The 21,929-nt window shown below is 41.7% G+C and overlaps 1 long non-coding RNA gene across 2 annotated transcripts; it reads right to left on the bottom strand.

The window, feature by feature from the left end:
• Nucleotides 1-1,251: 1,251 nt before the first annotated feature.
• Nucleotides 1,252-18,703, bottom strand: LOC140521713 (uncharacterized). 2 transcript variants are annotated; one of them, XR_011973034.1, is made up of 5 exons: nucleotides 18,225-18,703; nucleotides 10,688-10,809; nucleotides 10,379-10,497; nucleotides 5,007-6,070; nucleotides 1,252-4,277 (listed from the first exon to the last, which is right to left on the bottom strand). It is a non-coding gene; the product is annotated as an uncharacterized lncRNA (long non-coding RNA). The 2 variants fall into 2 exon arrangements; XR_011973033.1 differs by having other exon boundaries at nucleotides 1,252-6,070.
• Nucleotides 18,704-21,929: the final 3,226 nt, after the last annotated feature.

Below are 21,929 nucleotides of genomic sequence, written 5' to 3'. Positions count from 1 at the left end.
ACTTCAAGATTAACTTGCTATAGGAGGGAATCTCCTGCTCTGAGAAACTGAAGTAAATTCATTTATTAAACTTAAGCTGCTTAATCATGATAACAGCTAGCAATTACACAGCAGTATAAGGTTTGCAAAGTGCTTACAAATATTATCACATTTGAAACTCACAGCAACCCTGAAAGGTAGATGCTCCTAGAATCCCCATTTTACAGATGAGGAAACAGATTGAGAGAGGTTAAGGGACATGTCCAGAGTCTAAATTAGGATTTGAACTGAGGTCTTTTCTCTAAATCCAAATCTCTATTAAGCGACACTTGTAAGGGGGTTTGCTTGCATGGAGCAGAGCCAGGCTAGGTGACAGACAAGGGAAGGTGGAGTTTGACTTCCCTTTGCACTGTACTTTGGGGCCCTGGATAAGGTGAGAGGGATGAAACGACCAAGAGGCTGTTCATGGTGGAAGAATATTAGCAGCTAATGAACATTGCTAGTGCATCATCATATTGAAGAGGTTGGTTTGGACCCTGAGTCAGTACCACCTAAGTTCAAATCCAATCTTGGATCCTTTCTAGCTGGATTGACTATAAGGTAGTCCTTTAACCCTTCTGAGCTTTAGCTTCCTCATCTATAAAATGGTAATGATAATAGCTGTTTTATTTCGATCACTCCAGTATTGTGTGGCTCAAATGAGATGACATACACAAAGTACTTGGTGTACCATAGAGCTCTCTTTATAAATGTCAATTATTCTCAGTAAAAGAGGGATCAGAATTCTTCTTCTTCTTTTTTTATTTATTTAACTTTGAACATTCATTTTAACAAAATTTTGGGTTCCAAATTTTCTCCGCTTTTTTCCCCTCCCCCCCACCCCAAAACAGCGAGCATTCTAATTGCCACTATCAGCAATCTGCTCTCTCTTCTATCATCCCTCTCTGCCCTTGTCTCCATCTTCTTTTTTGTCCTGTAGGGCCAGATAACTTTCTATACACCTTTACCTATATTTCTTATTTCCTAGTGGCAAGAACAGTACTCAACAGTTGTTCCTAAAACTTTGAGTTCCAACTTCTTTACCTCCCTCCCTTCCCCCACCCCTTCCCTTTGGAAGGAAAGCAATTCAATATAGGCCAAATCTGTGTAGTTTTGCAAATGACTTCCATAATAGTCGTGTTGTATAAGACTAACTATATTTCCCTCCATCCTATCCTGTCCCCCATTACTTCTATTCCCTCTTTGATCCTGACCCTCCCCATGAGTGTCGACTTCAGATTGCTCCCTCCTCCCCATGCCCTGCCTTCCATCATTTCCCCCACCCTGCGTATCCCCTTATCCCCCACTTTCTTGTATTGTAAGATAGGTTTTCATACCAAAATGAGTGTGCATTTTATTCCTTCCTTTAGTGGAATGTGATGAGAGTAATCTTCATGTTTTTCTCTCACCTCCCCTCTTTATCCCTCCACTAATAAGTCTTTTGCTTGCATCTTTTATGAGAGATAATTTGCCCCATTCCATTTCTCCCTTTCTCTTCCCAATATATTTCTCTCTCACTGCTTGATTTCAGTTTTTTAAGACATGATCCCATCCTCTTCAAATCATTCTGTGCACTCTGTCTCTATGTGTGTGTGCGTGTGCATGTGTGTGTGTGTAATCCCACCCAGTACCCAGATACTGAAAAGTTTCAAGAGTTACAAATATTGTCTTTCCGTGTAGGAATGTAAACAGTTCAACTTTAGTAAGTCCCTTATGACTTCTCTTTGCTGTTCACCTTTTCATGCTTCTCTTCATTCTTGTGTTTGAAAGTCAAATTTTCTTTTCAGCTCTGGTCTTTTCATCAAGAATGCTTGAAAGTCCTCTATTTCATTGAAAGACCAATTTTTCCCCTGAAGTATTATACTCAGTGTTGCTGGGTAGGTGATTCTTGGTTTTAGTCCTAGTTCCTTTGACTTCTGGAATATCCTATTCCACACCCTTCAGTCCCTTAATGTAGAAGCTGCTAGATCTTGTGTTATCCTGATTGTATTTCCACAATACTTGAATTGTTTCTTTCTAGCTGCTTGCAATATTTTCTCCTTGACCTGGGAACTCTGGAATTTGGCCACAATGTTCCTAGGAGATTCTCTTTTTGTATCTCTTTCAGGTGGTGTTCTGTGGATTCCCTGAATATTTATTTTGCCCTCTGGTTCTAGAATCTCAGGGCAGTTTTCTTTGATAATTTCATGAAAGATGATGTCTAGGCTCTTTTTTTGATCATGGCTTTCAGGTAGGCCCATAATTTTTAAATTGTCTCTTCTGGATCTATTTTCCAGGTCAGTTGTTTTTCCAATGAGATATTTCACATTATCTTCCATTTTTTCATTCTTTTGGTTTTGTTTTGTGATTTCTTGGTTTCTCATAAAGTCATTAACCTCCATCTGTTCCATTCTAATTTTGAAAGAACTATTTTCTTCAGTGAGCTTTTGAACCTCCTTTTCCATTTGGCTAATTCTGCTTTTGAAAGCATTCTTCTCCTCATTGGCTTTTTGAACCTCTTTTGCCAATTGAGTTAGCCTATTATTCAAGGTGTTATTTTCTTCAGCATTTTTTTGGGTCTCCTTTAGCAGGGTGCTGACCTGCTGTTCATGCTTTGACTGCATGTCTCTCATTGCTCTTCCCAGCTTTTCCTCCACCTCTCTAACTTGATTTTCAAAATCCTTTTTGAGCTCTTCCATGGCCTGAGCCCATTGAGTGGGCTGGGATATAGAAGCCTTGACTTCTGTGTCTTTCCCTGATGGTAAGCATTGTTCTTCCTCATCAGAAAGGAAGGGAGGAAATGCCTGTTCACCAAGAAAGTAACCTTCTATAGTCTTATTTCTTTTCCCTTTTCTGGACATTTTCCCAGCCAGTGACTTGACTTCTGAATATTCTCTTCACACCCACTTGGTCTCCAGATCCTCCCAGCCAGTGCTTGGGGTCTGAGATTCAAATGCTGCTTCCCAGCCTCAGGGCTTTGGGTGGGGCCAGGGCTGCTAGTCAGTGTGAGATTAAGTTCAGGTGCTCAGGTGGGGGCAGGGCCGCCTCAGGGCTCAGTTCCTTCAGGGGGTTTATGCAGAGACCTTCAACAATGGATCCAGGCTCCTGCCTGCTTGGGGAGCCCTGGTCTGCTCCCGCATCTGCTGTTGCCTCCCGAGGGGGCCTGAGTTACGGGGGCACCCCACTCCGCTCTAGACCTGCTAAAGAGACCCTCTCACTGACCCCTGTCACCTGTGGGTGGAGGGACCTGCGTGGCCGGTGGAGATCCCGTCCCTGAAGCCTGCTGGGATCTGTTCTTCTCAGTGCGGGGTGGCCACGGCAGGGCTGGGCTCCACTCCACGTCCTCAGCATGATGGACCTTTTGTGAGAGGTTTGCAGGTCTCTCTGGAACAGAAATCTCCTCCGCTCCACCGTTCTGTGGCTTCTGCTGCTCCAGAATTCGCCGGGGGTTCTTTTTTACAGACATTCTATGGGTTGTGGGTTCAGAGCTATGTGTATGTCCATCTTTCTACTCTGCCATCTTGGCTCCACCCCCCAGGGATCAGAATTCTTAACCTGGCATCTGTGACCTGGTTTTTATAAATATTTTGATAACTGGATTTTCAGCATAATCTATTTCCTAGATCATAAGTTCCTCTATTAGATTGTAAACTCATTGAGGTCAGGTACTATCTTGGCCATGTTTTTGTATCCCCAGTGGTTGGCATAGTGCCTGACACATAGTAGGTGCTTAATAAATATTTATTGAATTGAATTCTTTTATGTATTTTAAGAATATGAAGAGTCTATAATCTATAGTTTCTCCAGACTTAGTGCCAGAACACAAAACAGGGCAAGAACCACTTGATCACTAAGGTTCCTTCCATCCTGAAGTCCTAGACCTTCTTCTGACACTAATTCATGGTGTGACCTTGAGCAAATTGTTTCCTTCTCTGGGTTATTCAGCTAATTCCATCTCTAGTCCTATTTACCCTGTAATCTGCTGCCTCCCCATTTTATATGCAGGATAACTGAGGGCCAGAACCTTGCTCAAGGTTCCACAGCAATCGGAATAGAAACCCGACCCTCCCATTATTTTAGCTACTTTGATCTGGTGTCAGTTTTGTAAAACAGTGCCCTTACAGTCTCTCACTACAGTAGAGGAGCAATTTTCTTCTCTTGTTCCGGGAACCTGAGAGCTCAATTTTCTTAATTGTGGATAGCTGATAAAGCCTTCCTTCTGCCAATTTCTGCCGGCTCAAGTTCTGAGATGCAGGTTGGAGGACCAATGAATTAACTCCCTGTGATAAAGGGAAACAGGGAGCCATGATTCAACTGTCGATACTCAGTTGAGGGCTTCTTAAAGACAACAGTAGGAATCCCAGGAGGAGAAAGCATCCTTCACAGCTATTCAATGGCTAGGTCTTATCAACATCTCCACCACTTCTCTTAAATTCACCCCCTTCTGTCTGCACACACAGCTGGCACCCTAGTTCTGACCCTGATTACCTTCCACCTGGGCTATCTAGCTCGCTCCAGTCTCTCTCTTCTCCAGTCCACCTTCCAGAGATCTAAAAAAATGAATATTCCTGTAGAACAGCTCTGACATGTCACTAACCTGCTTTGGAAGCTCCCTTATGTCCCTGCTACCTGAGAATAAAACAGGATCTCCTCTGTTTGGCATGGAAAGCCCTTGAGGGGCTAGTTCTTGTCTCCATTCCAAGGCTTACCACATAATTTTATGTGGTTTTACGTACTTTTACACACTCTACCTTCCAGCCAGACTGAATAACCTACTTACCCTTCATGACATCCCTTGTCCTTCCTCTTTTCCTTTACACTGGCTGTACTCCATTCCAAGAAATACACTCTCCTCTCCCTTCTTGTCTTATAAGTGCTACCTTCCTTCAGGCTTAAGTACAGCCTCCTGCATGAGACCTTAAGTGATCTCTTCAATTATTCAAGGTCCACCCTCATGTAGTCTTTCTTAATTTACTTTGTGCATATTTTGTATATGTTCCCCTGTGTACCTGGTATTCTTCATTATCCAAATAGAATGTGAGGTCCTTGAGGGCAGGGCATTTGTCTTTATATCCTCATCTGGGGTGTGCTGGAGCCCATGAGAGAGCTGATTGCTACATTTTCAGCATGATCATACTGTACAAATAGAAAAAACCTTACAAATCAGTGCTTCACTTTTATGTTTTTGGTTTTGGTTTGTTTTTTTTTTGTTTGTTTTTTGATTATCTAGACTTAAGTGATACACTGTTAGCAATGCAGATTACACTTAAAAGTGTTTCCTTCCCTTGTCCTGCCCCCAACCAGCTGGTTGTTAAATATTTACCAGCACATCCCTGCCAATACCTGGTATGGTTTCTGGCTCATAGTAAGTGCTTGAGACATGCTTGTTGAATGAGTGATTATGGAGGTGGGATAGAGTCACATGATGGAGACAGCTTAAGTGCTGGGCTTAGGGACCTGAACTTTATCTTGTATTATGAGGCAGTAGAGTGATCTGTCAACCCCTCCTTTTGGTCCACACAGAGTAAACTGCTCTGACCAAACAGCCTCCATCTGGCAGAATGACTTGGTCCAGCTTGATTCAGCTGTTCCTTTTCAATGCTCTAGGCTCTAGAGCCCTCTAGAGGCCAACCAAACTTTGGTATCTGTCTTCTCTAGCTCCTCCAGCAGTACACTTGTTACCTTTGATGCCAAGTTCCCAGAAGTGCATAGGTAGATGAGACCTGGGGATCATTGATCCCATAAAATACTTGAATAAGATTTCGGTCTCCACCTTACTGGAAAAGTGCTATTCATCCTCTGTTTCACAACTTTCTTTGAGGGGGATCCAACATTTTGCAAGCAAACCCTAGTTGTAAATTAGAGTTGGGAGAGACCTTAAAGATCATCATATCAACCCTTTGATCTGACAGATGGGGAAACTGAGATACAGATAGGGGAAGGATATTTCTCAAGGTTGTTCAGCTGGTTAGGTCTTCAGACTTCCAATGTAGTGCTCTTTTCGGACCAAAGACAGTGCCCATAGGGTAAGATTTCAGGGGAAGAGGAAGCTCCTCTCCTTCTTGCCATCATCCTGGCATGGAGAAATTGTTACCATTAGATATTAATAATATCTAGCATTTACTAGAGGCAGTTATGTGACCATTGTATAAGGTGCTGGGCTTGGAGAGAAGATATCTTCCTGAGTTCAAGTCTAGCCTCAGACATATACTAGCTGTGTCACCCTGGGAAAGTCAGTTAACCCTCTTTGACTCAGTTTTCTCATCTTTCAAATTAGTTGGAGAAGAAAATAGCAAACCACTCCATATCTTTGCCACAAAAAATCAAATGAGGTCATGAAAAGTAAGAAATGACTAAACCACCACCACCACAAAGCACATATATAGTGTTTTGAGGTTCACAGACATATTACATGTATTATCTCATTTGATTCATTAGACTGAGACCTTGAGAACAGGTCTGGTCTTTGTCTTTGTTTTCCCAGTGCTCACTACGGTGGCATATAATTGGTACTTAATAGATATCTGTTTCTTTAGTTGAATGATTTTCACAAGCATGTGAAAAAGGTACTTTAGATATTTTCATCTTACAGATGGGGAAACTGAGGCTGATGAAGGTTAAGTGACAAGCTCAGATTGCATAGCTAGTGAGTCTGAGGTAGGATTCAAACTCAGATCTTCAAATCAAGCTCTCTGTCCACAATGACACCTACCTGCCTTAGTGAGTCATTCCTTTGGTTAAAATTGTTAATAAGAGATGATGTTCACTGCAAGAGAGTTGCATTCAAGTTGACCTCAGTCATTCACACTTTAGTGTGAATGTGTTCTATTTAGGATTACTGAGTCATAGATTTAGAGTTACAAGGTAACCTTGAGGTCATGGAATCCAACATCTTCCTCCCTCCATTCCTCCCTGACCAATTTCCAGATGAGAAAATTTGACCTTGTTGGCACAATTAATAGAGAAGAAATTTGAACCCAGGCATTTCTGGAATTAGTAAACTTTAGTCTGAATGGAAAAGAGATGAATGTTCTGAGGAGTGTTTCTTTCAGAACCTTCTGAACTGAGCCCACATGGAAGCTAGCTTAGACCTGACTGTTGAGGGGTAGGAGATGCATAAGATGGACAGAGAGACACACACATGCTCATGCAAACACACACACACACACACACACACACACACATTGCTGGTCTCATTTGTAAGTTGACTGAAAAAACTACTTTCAAGACATTAGAATGTGAATTTTTTAAAGCCTCCCCCTCCATCTTCTTCATTCCTAACCCTCACTTAATATCCCATCATTATAGCTTCATTCCTTTGAGTACTGAGGCATCTATCTTGAAATATCAACATTTGTCAGTGAAAGGTTTGGGAATTAGCCAATGTCAGTGGGAGGAATGGGGGTATATGGTTTCTGGTCGGGAACACAGGAGCATTGATTTAGGGCTAAAATGGACCTTCCCTTGGAATCGTACCTCATGGGTCCTGCTTCTCCATTGGCAATATAGGAAGGGAGCTTTCCCAGGCTCCCTTGTAGCTTTCAAAGTTATCCACTTGGTGCATCGGATATAGTGCCAGGTCTGGAGTTAGGAAGATTCATCTTCATAAGTTCAAATCTGACCTCAGACCCTTTCTAGCTGTGTGAATTTGATTGAGACAGAACTTTTTTTTTTGCCTCAACTGTAAAATAAGCATAATAATATAACACAGCTCAGGGTTGTGAGGCTCAAATAGGATCATAATTATAAAGTGTTTACTTAGCACAGTGCCAGCAGATAGTAGGCACTATATAAATCCTTATTCCCTATATATTACATGTACTGATACATACACACACATATAATATGTGTATATTTTGCTTTTGATAAATTCTGAGAAAGATCAGGTTGCCTGGTTTGGGCAAGATAGTACTGGTTTTTAAGAATGCAATGGAGAAGATTTCCCAGAAAAGTTTCAGAGTTTCTAGGTCAAGGAAACAGATCTGTTGGTCCAGAAAAGTGTTTTTTTAAAACTTGACTTCTGAATGGCCACAGCTGAGTTAAGCAGGTGGCAGGGACTATATCCATGGGCTGAATACTGGAGAACTGGGCTTCATTAAAGAAATGGTGATCAGAAGTACTGCAATTAGGAAGGGAGAGACAGAGAGAGAGACAGTGGGACAAAAAAAGACAGAGACTAATGGAGACAGAAAGAGACAGAGACAGAGGGAGACACAGAGATGGAGAGGAGATAGAGACAGTGAGACAAAGACAGAGACAGAGAGAGATAGAGGCAGAGGCACACAGAGAGACAGAGGGAGACATAGAGAGACAGAGAGAGACAAAGGGAAACAGACAGAGATAGACACATACACAGATACAGAGACAAAGGAACAGAGATAGACACAGAGGACAAAGAACTAGACACGGAGAGAAAGTGTGACAGAGAGAAATTGAGAAGGAAAAATCAAAGGAGGGGGAGAGAAAGGAGAAAGGGGGATGAAGGGAGAGAGCAAAATCAAGACAGAGTGAAAGAGGGGATCAAGAGGGGAAATAGAAGAAAATAAAGGAGGGGGGAAGACTGACAGTAAAAGAGAGGGAAGGAGAAGAGAGATGAGCATCGGTGAGCTTCATAGAACCAGGCAGAAGGTGGAAAAGTAAGGGGACATATTCGGCACCCAGTCAATGCTCTGCCACCAATTGGTTGTGATCATGTGATTCCCCGGCAGTGACAGCACCCAATTGGTGCTGGCTTTCCTGACTCATGTGTGCTGGTCTCAAGTCCAGTAAGGGGAGTCCTGGGAAAAAGGTTTGGCTCAGAGAAAGCCTACACCCTTCCAGCCTGCTGATGCCTCCTGAGGTGAAGGGTTTTCAACCGTTGCTGTTTCTGTCCACAAGTGAAAACATGTCCAAGATGCTGCCCTTTTGTTGAGCCCCAGAACACTTTGTAAATGTCATCAGTTTCTTACAATTTCAAAGACAACCTGGGGGATCTGGAGATGCTCTAGAGAAAGGTGAGGAAAATGGACCCAGGGCACGGATAAGAGAGGACAAACTGTAATCCTGACATCTCTGCAGGCTGAGTGTGGCTTGGAATGAGAAGGGCACGGCATTGCTTTCCAATACTGGACTCTGGGCCTAGACTACCGACCCTGATCCCAGCAGTTGGGATGATGCCAATGGAGAGCAAACTCCAGGCCACTCTTTCTCCACTAGGGAGTGATTATCCAGCTAATAATACCAGTCAAACTATTTTTTTAAGACACAGAGGAGGGGCAGTAAACCCCAACTCACTGTGGAAAGGAAGTTATCCAGAGGAACAAGTTTTGGCAGAACAGTCTGTCTCTTTTCTCTGGGGCTGCCCAAACTGTCGACACACCTCACCATTTCTCTGGTTCTCACATCCCTGAATCACTGAATGTGAAAGTTGGAAGTCATCTCATCCAGCACTAGCTGTGAGAACCTGGGCAAATCAGTAGACTTCTGTATGCCTTGTTTTCCTCATCTGTAAAGTAAAGATAGTAATAAGCCCTTTCATTATTCAGTTACTTCAGTCATGTCCAACTCTTGGTGATCCCATCTGACAAATATACTAGAATGGTTTGCAATTTCCTTCTCCAGCTCATTTTATAGATGAGGAAACTAAGGCAAACATCATTGAGTGACTTGCCCAGTCAAACAGCTCGTAAATGTCTGAGACTAGATTTGAACTCAGAAAGATGAGTCTTATTGATTCCAGACCCAGTGCTCTATCTACTTTAACATCTAACTGCCCTTAGTAGCTTATTGGGACAATCAAGCCAGATAAAGTTTGTATTTTGCAAACAGATAACTTTCTAAATGTGATGATGATGATGAAGAAGATGATTATGAAATTATTCCTGACAACACGTCTAATTAGCCTTTTTGAAACTTTGGATCATAGATGTTGACTCTGGCATGGACCTCAGGAGATGTCTAGTCCAACACTCCTTCTTTTACAGGTATGGAAACTGAGTCCAGAGAGGTTGAATGAATTACTGAAAGTGACCCAAGTGAAAAGTGTCAGACATAGGATGTAAGCCCAGGTTTTCTGACCTTGGGGCTTCTGTGCTTTCTACAACATCCTGCTGTCTGCCTCCAAGGGAGCCCCTACATTTGCTTTGCTTCCTTCATTTTAACTTGTTCTTTTCTCCTGGGCCCAACAGAAGAAGTCTAACTCCTTTGCTAGGTGGGAGTCCTTTATACACTGGAAGACAACATTTTTTTTTGTAAATTGTCTCTTCTTTAGGCTAAAAATCCCTTCTTTCTTTCAATTGCTCTGATAACATAAACCCAAAGCCCTTCACCACCCTGGTTTTCTCCTTCTGGCTGAACTCCTGAGTCTAGGGATTTTGCCACCATGAGTCAGACGCCTGCTCACCTTGGAACATCTCTCCATCACATCAACTCCTTATCTCACTGCTGAGTTCCTTCTTGGTGGAAGGAACTCCTCCTCTATTTTGAGGAAAAGCCTAGGTTGGCCATGCATCATTCACCTCTCTGTGAAGATTAAAGAACATGATATTTGTAAAGTGTTTAGCACAGTGCCACGCACATAGTAGGCATTTAATTAATGAATTAATGAGTGTTTCTCTATCCCGCTTCCTTCCTTTGGCTGTCTGTCTGCTCTTCTGGCCCAGCATGCCCTGTGCCAATGCCCTCTCTCTCCCCTCCTCCACCTTCACCCTACCTCATTATGTGTTGTTTTCCTCCTTTAGAAGGTCAACCCCTTGAGGGCAAGGATAAATCTGATGCTTTCTTTTTGCCTCCTCAATGCTTGGCTTATGGTGAACTCACAATAAATTCTTGTTGCTGTAGGAAGAGAAGCAATTAATTTCAATTATTTAAGCTATTTGTAGCAATTTCCTATTCTGTGAAGTCTACAGTGTGTGGTAATTGTAAACATTATGTTGTTGATTTTTATAATTATTGTTTGATGCTGCTAGATACCATGCTTATAGTTCTATGCCATATTTAAAATGATTGGGCTGCAAAATGGCTATGTGGTCTTAATGCCCGTAGAAGGATCTGTCAAAATAGACAGTCTTGACTTTTCTACTGTGAGCTCTGTGTCAGGCTGATAAGGCTTGGCACTTTTTGACTGAATGAAGTCTTGACCTGCTGTGGGGAGTGAAATCATTTTCCTTCTCTTGCCTTAACTATGATCAGATCCTTCCACTGTTCATGGAACCCATATCAAAACTCACCTTGCCTGAACTTGGCCCACTCCTGATATCCATAAAGGACCCTGATTACTTTCCCACCACATCTGGGTCTGATTAGGAGTGCCTAAGTCTGGCACTGATGATCTATTCTCACCCAAACCCATTCTTAGGGTATATATTCTTGCCACCTGAACCTTGACTTTGATTGTTTTCTCCCTAACACATCTCCCTCATCTTCAGGCTGGGATGAGTTTCTTGTATGTAGAAACAAACCTCTGTCTGTTTATATTGTGAGTGTGTGTGTGTGTGTGTGTGTGTATGTTTTTCTTGTGCCTGCTTGGTGTATTTCATGATAAAAAACTTCATGATTTTCCTGAGTGCCAATTTTCTAGAAATTCTTGAACTCAGATATTTACTTTATCCCAAGCCTTGAGGTCAAATAAAGTACTATGAAAGTAGTAGGAAGAAATTAAATCTGAGTGGTTTTAGTGGTGAAATATTTGAGACAGATGATGAGATATAGGATTTGACCATGTTGGATATGGCAGAAGTGGAGTGAAGGCAAAGGTAAGGGAGAGGAAGAGGTTAAATATGGGACCACTCTTGCCTATGGAGGTGAATAGAAGGTCATGACAATGGGAATTAAAGAGATTGCTATTATGGGAAGCAAGGAGTTGGGTTGGGTTGAAAAATGTTAACTTGTGTTAGGTCCATGAGGGCAGCAAAACTGTCGAACTTGTGAATTTGTATTCCCAGAACGGTGATGGTGCCTGACATGTTGTAAAAGTTTACTAAGGGCCCTAGACTGAAGGAAATCCTCATTGCTAAGTGGTGGGCTAAGAAATTTGATATGCAAACATAGATGATCACAATAGAGAAGTCTACTCATTTAAGTCACTTAGAGGAGAGGGGTTGGCTATTCAACAAGTGTCATTCACAGTTTTAAGAAAACATAGTCTCTAATGAAAGGATGTTAGCAGGCAGAGGAAACAGAATAGTTTCCATCAAAGGAGTGGGGTGGACAGAGCACTGACTCCAGATTCAAATCCTGTCTTTCATATTCAGTACTCATGTAATGTGGGGAATCTATTGACCCTTCCTCAGTCTCAGTTTCCTCATCTATAAAATGAAAGGGTTGGATTAGGTGGAATCAGAGGTCCCTTTCAGCTCTAGGTTTATGACCTAACATACTGACCTAGGTCCTGAAAACTGTCTGTGATCTCAGATTTTCAGTTCTTACTTGACTGAGTACAGTAAAACCTCCAAACAGCAACTTTGGATTACCTCTACCATCTTGTATCTTTATTCCTGCTTTCTTGTTTTTGGAGAAAAGCACATGACATGAATGACATCATCACCACCATCATCATCACTATCACCACCACCACCATCATCATTGATGCTGTCATCATAGTCATCATCGTTATCATCGACATAATTATCATCAACAATCACAAAATAACAACAAAGGTTTATTAAATGTTTACTGTGCCCAGGGCACTACATTAAACACTGAGGATACAAAGAAAGTCAAATTTTGCTTGAGAATGCAATGAATCAAAGCAGGGAAAGAGTACTGGCTTTGGGGTTAGAGAACCTGAGTTGGAATCTTGACTTGAGGGAGGGGGCTTTCTATTTTAAGTAAATCATTGAGTCTGAGCAGACTTCAGTTTCCCCATCTACAAAGTCAAGAGGTTAGCCTCGATGGTTTCTGAAGTCGCTTCTAGACTTGTGTTGAAATGGGTGCTGTCTAATCTTAAGCAGGCTCTCACTGCTGCACGGCAAACTTTCACTCCTCCCTGATTCACTCTAAATTGTCCCCTCTGATAGTATCTGTACCACTTGATTACATGTTTCTCTCAACACCTCAGCTGGCGCTTTAATGAGAATACAATCTATTTTGAGCTACCTCTTTTCTGCAGTTTTTCATGTCAAATCCCCTCAACGCCATGCCCTATTCCAATGAGATATTTATAAAGCAATTAGCACAGTAGGTGCTTAATAAATGTGCATTCCATTCCCATCCCCAATATTCTTTCTTCTTTTACTTTATTCTCAGAGGAGGAAGGGCTGCCTTTATTTGTCAAGGTCACCTCCTCTACTTGAGTCCTTCAGACTGTCTCCTCTTAAATCCTCTAGGATTCTGCCCCATTGGTCATTACCACTCCCCTCTTAGAGTTTCTCTCCAGCCTTCAATCTGTCCCTATCTACAGGCTCCTTCCTTGCCTGCCTACAAGAAGATCTAGTTCTCCACAATCCTTAAAAAGACAACCATTGCCACCACAAAAACCATCACTTGATCTTACCATCCCCTCAATGTATTTTTTTAAATTTTCTTCCTTTCTTTCACAGCAAAATTCTTAGAAAAAGTCATTCACAACAAGCAAGCTGTACATAAATGTGGATTTTCCCATATGGTCATTATCTACTTTCCTTTGGTCCCTTCTCTTCTATTTCCTCCCAAGGTCGTTGTGACTATAAAAGGAAATTAAATTTGTAAAAGTGCTATTTAAATACTAGCCAAACTAAATGCTGGCAGCTAGATGATGCAATGGATGGTGTGCTGGAGTCAAGACAACTCATCTTCCTGAATTCAAATCTGGTCCCAGATGCTTACTAGCAAGTCATTTAGCCCTATTTGCCTCAGTTTCTTCATCTGTACAGTAAATTGGAGAAGGAGATGGCAAATAACTCCAATATCTTTACCAAGAAAACTGCATTGGGGTCATCAAGAATCAGCTACAAATGAAAAATGACTGAATAACAAAATTATTAAATGCTAATGTATTCTAGGAAGCCTACGCGTGGGTGTACTCCAAGGCTCTGTCCTTGAGCCCTCTTCTTTCTATTTCTCTTTCCTGGAGATCTTGTTTGCTCCCACAAATTTGACTGTAACGTCTCTACAGATGACTCCAAAATCTACATACTTAGCCTTCACATGGACATTCCATAGGCTTCTCAAGCTCAACACATCCAAAGTAGAACTTACTATCTTTGCCCTGAAACCCATGCCCACCTTCTTTCTTCCTGCTGACTGTGCCATCCTTCCACTTGCCTGGGTTCCCAGGTTTAGGATAACCTTTGAGGTATCCTAAAAAGTCTTCATTTTCCCTTCTCCCATCCCTGTCCTGCTATAAAAGCAATGGCCAAGTCTTATCAATTCTATCTCCATAACATCTCTTACATTCTTCCCCTTCTCTACTCACACAATCCCAAGGTTAGTTCAGACCCCCATTCCCTCTCATCCAGACTATTCTAGCCTTCTAATGGGTCTCTCTGTCACGCTTTAATCCACATTCCACACAGCTTCCAAATTCATAATCCTCAAGCATAGACTTGCCCACTGTACTCTCCTCCTGCACAAGTCCCTTGGCTTTCTCCTGCCTCTGGGGTATGGTACAACCTCCTCACTTCAACATTTATAGCCTCTTGTCTTCTGCGTCTGAACTTCCTTTTTAGGCTAGTTTCACTCAAGCCCTACTCATGCACTTGACATTCTGACCCAGCTGGCCTTATTTGCTCTTCATGGTGTCCCGGCACAGTCTCCTACACCTGGAATAGTCTGCTTCCTCTCTACATCTTGGAATTGCCAGCTCTGTTCCAGGCTCAGCCCAAGTGCCCCCTCGTTCCTACAGCTGGTCTCTCCATTAGTGCTCCTCATCCCCTCCCCAGCTTTTTTAGGCTTCATAGCATCAAAAGTTTGAGGCAGGAGGGGAACTTAGAAATCATTGAGGTCAACCCCCTCTATTTTATAGATGAGAAAACTGAGGTACAGGGCAATTAAGTGACTTGCCCGGGGTCACACAACTAGAAAATTTCTATATATTACATAGTTAATCGATAAGCATTTATGAAGGTCCTACTATGTGACAAGCACAAAGAAAGGCAAGAGAAAGTCCCTGACTTCAAGGAGCCATGCTCTAATGGGGGAGACAACCTGTAATCTACTATTTCCAAAGAAGCCATAACCAGGATAAGTTAGAGGTAATCAACAGAGGGAAGGCATTTTAGTATAAAAGGAGATCAGGAAAGGCTTCTTGTGAAAGGTAAGATTTTAGCTGCGACTTTAAGGAAGCCAAGGGAGCCAGGAGGAGTTGAGGAGGGGGAGCGGTCCATTAAAGCTACACTAAGACTTTGGGGACAGCCTGTATTTTGTTTCTCCTTGTAGAATTTAAGGGGGGAGGGTCTGTTTTCCTTTGAGTCTTTGTACTGCTAGCTCCTAGGATGCTTCCTGGCACATAGTAGGCCCTTCACAAATTCGTGTTGCATTTCTGGGGAAACAAATACAAAAGTTATTACAGCCCCTGCTTTTGAGAGCTTATATTTTACTGGGGTGGGGTGGGGGAGAGAAAGTCACAACATGTAAACCAATCAGCATCTAAGCGTTCATATTGAGGAGGAGGAAAAGAGCCCTAACAACTAAGGGAATCCAAAAGACCTTCCTAGAGAAGAAAACAAGCAAACTGAGCCTTGATGCCCAGAGAAGTGATGTGATTTGCAGAAGATAATTGGAGTAGAAAGCAGAAAAGTCGAGATTTGAACCCAAGCCCCATGATTCCAAATCCAGAGCTATGTTCACCCCAAGAAGTAATGGGATATTATCGCACACATAATAATGGCTTTGGGACTTGTAAAAGAGACAGCATAATGTAGTAAATAGCACACTCCAAAGAAGGAGAAATTGAATTCAGGTCCTCCCTCTGACACATACTGACTGTGCAACCCTGGGCAAGTCATCAGACTTCTCAGGTTCCCTAGACAACCACCTAGGACTGTAAGCTATTGTCTCTTATTCCAAATACCAACGAAATATGGGTCATAGGGTCACAGACCTAGAAGTGGAAGAGACCTCAGAGGCCATCTGCTCCATCCCCCACATTTTACAAGAGAGGAAACTGAGACTCAGATCAAAGAGATTAAATGACTTGCCCAAGTTAACAGCTAAGAGAGCCCAGATCAGAACCCAATTCCTCTGACTCTTGACCTAGAATTATTTCCATTTTGTCACTAAGTCATGATCTATCTTAAATAAGGATGAATATGAAGAATAGAAGGAAATTTGGGGAGACTTTTATGAAGGGAGACGGAGGAAAGGAAGAAAAATTAGAAACATAACGTATGCACTGACAGAAGCTGAATGGGCTACGAACCACAATGACATTCACAATCATGGACACACTATGCAGGAGGAATAAAATTCTGGAGATTTCAAAGAGGCAAATAAGACTAAAATATAATTTAACAAGCAAAAATACATGCTGGAAAAATATTATGCATAATTTGAAATGCATCATTTTACATATTATTGCATTTTATAATTGTGCTTTCTTGAATGTTTTTCACTAATTTTTTTTTAATCCAGACCCTGATTTCATTACTGTGTGGCTCTTCAAGAAGGGAAATCCCTTATTGCAAATGCAGAGAGGAGACTCATCTGCAATCATATCCAGTCTCCCAGACTTCCAGGACTATGTGATCCTGTGCTTAAATCTGCCTACCTCAGTTTCCTCATTTGTAAAATGGGGATAATAACAGTACCTACCCTCTCAGGGGCAGTTAGGAGAGAAAGGGGGCAACATTTGCAAAGCACTTGAAGTCTTAAATAAATCCTAGCTAGCTAGTCTGATCTATACTTGAAAAACAATTATCCTAGGGCTCTGAAAGGTGTTACTTATACTCATCCAGTCAGGAGGTGTCAGAGAGAAGATTTATACTAAGTACTTCCTGACTCCAGTGTCAACCTTTTATCCACTACAGCAAACATTATCCTATAGCAAAGCAACAATAAATATGGTGGAATTTTGTAATCTCTGTGTGCCTGTAAAGGTGTGGTCTAGACATAGAATACCCTCTGGGAAAGTCCTTCACTGATACAGAATGTATAATAATGACAAAAAAAACTACTTCAGAAATTGCTACGACCCTCTTCTTCCTCTACATATATACAAATATATATACATATATACACATACACAGAGCTTGTCCACTGGTTATCTGTCACTCTCAATACATGACCTCCTTTTCTGTTCATCTTTTTGGTAAAATGTAGGTATCATTCATTCACATGGTTTTTACAGTGTGGATAATTAATTCTAACTGATTAAAGACCCTGTTTTAGAATATCTACTATGCTCTGGGGCTTGAGGAAGTCATACAATATCCTCTGCAGTCAATAATTTCTAGAGAATCTCACTATCTATAAGGAATGAGTATGTGTTGGATGCCATCTATGAAAGACTGCCTATTCGCTCTTTCCACTTTCATCAAGGATGCCTTCATTGCATATTATCCATGAAATTCTCAGAGATTTTGCAGTTATGAGAAAGTAGATCCATGGGTGAGTCAATGTCTTTGTGATCACAGTATCAGGCATTAAACAAATTTTTACTTCTTTTCTATATCTTGAGCATCAATCCCTAAATGACCTCAACATTCATATTACTTCCAATAGTAAAAATGGTCTGGGCTTGTCACTTGACAGCTTTGTTTACATTCCTATCATTTCTACTTTGTAGTTAAACACTCTAGGGACTATGAAGTTAGAGCCCAAATGTAGTGACTCCAGTGACACTGATGGAGAAGAGGTTTGGTTTTTTTTTCCTGGAATCTTGACAGATTTTTTCCATTTTCTATCTCTTTGTGCTCCTGCTTTCCATTTTCATCTTTCGATGTCCTCAGAATGATTTGACAATTGAAATTCTCACTAAGTTTTCAGAAAACTTTATTTCCCACTCTACTTCTTGCTGTTTATCAGGTCATATCAGTCATTAAAATCTCCCACCATTCCTTTCTGTAAAAACTTTCCAAATGGAGGTCCTTTCTTGATAATTCTTACCTTTTATATGACCCTCCCTATGCTGCCTGAGGTTGAAAATACATTAGGATTATGGGTCAGAACCACTCAAAACTCTAATCTAGGAGACATCTAGAGGCTACATTAATAGCATAACACAGTAAATGGCAAGAAATAGTTCCTTCATATCAAAGGGATCACTTCCCCTTGGTAGTTACCACACCATTAGTAGGGTACTCAGAGGTAGCACATGTGACAAGAGAGCTTACCTGGAGGAGAGGGGAAGATCACACAAGGGATCTGGAAAAGTCCCATTTCCAAAGCTTCAAAGGTAATGGTGTCGATTTCTCCATTGAACCAAGGTGAGTCCTTTGCTGCTCTGGTCTCCCTGAAAATGTGTCTTGTTTTCTGTTTTCCTGCAGGTCCCCTCAACTCCTACTGCTCTCTCCCACCATCTGTTCGTCTTTGGCTGACATACCTCTTCTCCAGAGGAGTCAACTAGTTTTTTAGCCCTGTGGCTCCTAGGAACACCTGTAGCTCTTTCCTGATGTAAACCTGATTCAGCCACATAGAACCAAATGGCTCAGACAAGATTTAAACATCTCTAAGTTTGTATTTCAAGCTAATTTCTTCTTTCCTGAGTTTTGTATTCTCTTGGCACAACTCATATGAGTTATGGTCAGAAAATTATTTTTAATTCCTTTCATGCCCTTGTACTGGAAAAAAATTCCCCAAGGGCCCAGCTTAGAAGAACTGCAGAGGAATGAGAAGAAATTGTGGTGAAGAAATGCTTCATTACCCCTGCCTACGCCCATCAGGCACCTCATGTTCTATATAAATCACAGAGGGACAGCTGGAAGCAGACCAAGAAAAAGGTTAGTGAACTTTGCCCTTCTTCCCAACAGCCACTGCCGTGATTTCTGCTGAACCATGCTGGTTACAGTTAAAACGCTCTCACTCAAAATCACCCTTTTGGTCACCCATCATTGGTCCCAAACCATGCCTGGCCATCTCTCCACTCATGACTGTTTTGATGCTATCTGTGATGCAATGGATCCCAGACTTCTGGAATCCTGGGACTACAGGGAGGAGGCAAGGGTGAGGAATTGAATTCTTGGCAGATGAAGAAAATGAAATCTCAGAGAAATTATGATACTTAATAAAGGTCAATCATGTCACCAGTAACATAATCAGGATCCTTGATCTATACCAAATAGTGTGACCCAGATCTGAGCAGAAATCATTTCTTTAACACACCTCTCCAAGTGATCATACAACCTCTTCCAGAAGACCATCAGAGATGGGGATCTGGCCACTTGTCTCTTGGTAGGGCAGATACAATCATTCTCCATTTATCTGAGGTTGAAAAAGATGAAGAGACTTACCTGAGGTTACATAATTTAATAGCTATGGCGGAAGGAGAATGCAGTGCTTCTAATCCTTGGACAGTGGCTCTTCCCACCTTCCCCTACTTCTAATGGCAAAATGGATGGTGGAAAATAAAAGCAGTTGAAGGGTTAATGATTTGGACCAATAAAGGGAAGCTTTTAAAAAATAAATAATTCATTTCTTTTTCAGTTCTTAACATTCAGTTCTTAACATTGAATTCAAAATTTTGTCCCCATCTCTCCCTATCCCCCACCCCAGGACAGCATGCACCCCATTCATTCCTTCCTCCAGTATGTCTTCCCTTCTATTTTCCACCCTTCTTTCATGCCCCTTCCCCTCTATTTTCCTGTAGTGCAGAATAGATTTCTATACTCCATTTCCTGTATAGCTTAAGTTCTAGATACATACTAAAACAATTTTTAACATTGAATCTTAATGCTCTGAGTTTCATATTCTCTCCCTCCTTCCTTACCCACCCTCATTGAGAAAACAAGCAATTCAATATAGGTCATACAAGTTCAATAATGCACAGCACTTCCATAATAGTTATGCTGTAAAAGACTTGCCACATTTCCCTCTGTCCTATCCTGCGCTTCATTTATTCCATTCTCTCCCTTGACCTGTCCTCCCACAACAGTCTTTGCTTCTGATTGTCCTTTCCCCAGTTAGCTGTCCCTTCTATTATCTTCCCTCTCCTATCCCCTCCCGCCTTGACTTCGTGCAGGGTAAAATAGATTTCCATATCAAACTGAGTGTGTGTGCTATTCCCTCCTTAAGTCAAATCTCATGAGAGCAAGGCTCAATTATTTGCTTTCATCTCCTCCCTCTTCCCCTTCATTGTAAAAACTCTTACTTTCCTCTTTTTGGTGAGATGATTTGCTACATTCTACATCTCCCTTTCTTTTACTCCTAGTACATTCCATTTATAGATATGGACAATGGAGGCATCCTTGAACTCCAGGAGGATAAACTCCTCTTGCCATATAGCCTGGGAAATTTCAGTCAGCTTTTATATGAGCAACGGTCCCCTTACCTTGTAAATCTCAGCTGGAATAGAATTAGTACCAGGTGCTTTGCCACATGAAAGGAGCCTTCAAAACCTCTTCTTCAGTTGGAACTTCAGCTAAGGAGGGATTGACTTCAACCTGAGGTAAATGGTCAGCGTCCTCAGCATTGATTGATGATGGTCTGTTAAGAATGCTATGGAAGTGTTCAGCCCATCTCTCTAGGATCGTATTCTTATCACTAATCAATGTGACTCCATCAGCTCCAAGTAGCTGTGATATGCCATAGGTTTTTGGTCCATAAAGAGCTTTTAGATTCATAAAATCTCTTTGGATTATTACTATCAGCATAAAACTGAATTTCATCTGTCTTCTTATTGAACCAGGAATCCTGCATCTCTCTAAGCTTTGCTTGTATTTTGCTTTTGATGGAATTAAATGGTGCCTTCTTAGAGGTGGATGAACTATCCTGCTGGAAAATCCTGTGGAATTCTCATTTCTCACTTAGAAGCTTCTGAATTTCTTTATCATTTTCATCAAACCAGCCTTTGTGTTCTGAGTGCTCTGACCCAGATGAGCAAATGCAGTGCTGTACACCAAGTCTCTGAAAGCTGCCCACTCCTTTTCTGCTCCACTGTTGCCAACTGTGTGTTGGCTCAACTTTCCCTCCAAGTTAACAACAAACTGTTCATGCTCAGAGAAGAGCTCTAATTTGTTAACATTAATTCTTCTGGTAGTCATTTTGCTTGGGGACAGCACTTTTGATGAAAGAAAATATTTAGCTTCAAAAGGATAAGTCTATGATCAGTCCAGCATTGCACCACAGATTGCCTTTGTCACTCTCCCATCTTGTCTATCTCTTCTCTTTACAGTCACATAGTCTATTAGACTAAAGGGAATTGATTGTCCTGCAACAATCACAGGGGGGTCTCTCTGTTAGTCATTGCTGGCAAAATTCTTGCTAGAGTCTTCCTTAATAGGCTGATCCTTCACCTGGAAGATGGTCATATACCTGAGAGACAGTGTGGCTTCAGAAAGGGCTGAGGAACAGGTGATATGGTATTTGTTGCCCAACAACTCCAGGAGAAATGCCAGGAGTAGAACAGAGGTCTGTACACAACGTTTGTAGATCTGACCAAGGCCTTTGACACTGTCAGTCATTAGGGCTTATGGAAAATTAAGTCAAAATTTGGTTGCCCAGAGAAGTTCAACATTGTATGCCAGTTTCATGATGGCATGTTTGCCTGGGTTCTGGATAGTGGACAATGTTCTGGTACCTTTCCAGTCACCAAAGGAGTGAAATAGAATGATGTTTTCAGCCATGTTGTCAAATGCTTTCAAAGAGGATGAACACGGGCATCAAGGTGAGGTGGACACACCCACTACCAGAGATAGCTCAGTGTTTGAGAGGCTCCGAAGAAAGAGTTTGGGAGGGAAGAGGGGGCTGTTGCGCTGACCTCATTGTTGTATGCCCGTGAAACATGGACAGTCTACCAGCACCATGCCAGGAAACTGAATCACTTCCATTTGAACTGTCTTAAGAAGATTCTGAGGACCACCTGGCAGAATAAGGTACCAGAC

Source organism: Notamacropus eugenii, chromosome 1 (genome assembly GCF_028372415.1).
Source record: "Notamacropus eugenii isolate mMacEug1 chromosome 1, mMacEug1.pri_v2, whole genome shotgun sequence".
NCBI classification, from domain to species: Eukaryota; Metazoa; Chordata; class Mammalia; order Diprotodontia; family Macropodidae; genus Notamacropus; species Notamacropus eugenii.
The sequence above is the reverse complement of the archived record's forward strand: the minus strand, read 5'-3'. Positions and strand labels throughout refer to the sequence as shown.